The sequence below is a fragment of the Pipra filicauda genome, unplaced genomic scaffold (genome assembly GCF_003945595.2).
Source record: "Pipra filicauda isolate LSUMZ 115617 unplaced genomic scaffold, ASM394559v2 scaffold282_size1924045_pilon, whole genome shotgun sequence".
Lineage (NCBI taxonomy): Eukaryota > Metazoa > Chordata > Aves > Passeriformes > Pipridae > Pipra > Pipra filicauda.
In genome coordinates this window covers 1,298,464-1,299,575 of record NW_024104401.1, presented here as the reverse complement: position 1 = coordinate 1,299,575, position 1,112 = coordinate 1,298,464, and positions in this window count along the sequence as shown.

Genomic DNA, 1,112 nt, shown 5'->3' with positions numbered 1-1,112 from the left:
AAAGAAGGGTAATAGGAAGTCTCTCTCTAAGAGAAATTGTTAATTTGGGATTTATAAAGGACTTTCCTTAATGAATAATAGTTGAGATCGATCTGTCTTCCTGCCTCATTCTGCAAAGTAACATTTGTAAAGTAAGGTGATCCCAATTACTCCCTCTAATAACCCTCTCCCGAAGAGATTTCAGAGCTGCAGCCATGAAACCCACCCTCCTTCCTCTGCTCACCCAGTGCCCCTGGCATCCCCTGCCTTGGGGGGGTTCTGGCTTCACCCAGCTCATGATTCCCCATCTCCCTGCCTGGTATGGATGAGCTCCAGCACCTGAAAGCCCCAGGGCAGGATGCCCCAAAATTCCTGAGAATCCCAGAATGGTTTGGGTGGAGAGGAACCTCAAAACCCATCTCATTCCACCCCCTGCCATGGGCAGGGACACCTTCCACTAGCCCAGGTTGCTCCAAGCCCCATCCAAGCTGGCCTTGGACACTCCCAGGGGTGGGGTGTCCATGGACAGAACAGGATGCTCCACGTGGCCCCGCTCCTTGTTGGCACTGACAAAGTCCCACACTGGAATTGTCACCCCTTGTCACCAAGGCACCAGGTCCAGAGAGGGTCTGCAGCCCCTCAGAACATCCAGTGCTCTGACACCCACCTGCCTCCTGGCTTATCAGAGAGAGGAGATTCAGAAACGACTCAATTATTGCCCATAAGTGCCTTCCCAGGGAGAAAATCCCAGCACTGAAGGGCCCTTGAATAAAAAGGAGGATGGATGGCAGCACGGGAGTCAGTGCTGGCAGCTCCAGCCAGGCAGACTCACATTAGGCACAGGGCCTTTTTTTCCTTCTTTTTTTGCTTAGAATATGGAGAACCATCACAGATCAGAGCCAGCTAACAAGGCACAGAGGGTCTCTCTGTTCTCCAGGTTGTCAGCTCGGGTCTGGATGCCTTCAGGGAAGAGGTGCTTTAGCCAAGAGTGGGTTTCTGCCACACAAGTGCCTTCTCCAGCTGTTTTGCCATGTCTTCCTTTCCATCCTGCCTCCCTTCTCTTTGCTTCCTCACTGCAGCAGGGAATGAAGTGTGGAAATCCCATTCCCTTCCTTCCTTTGCTTGTTGCCACC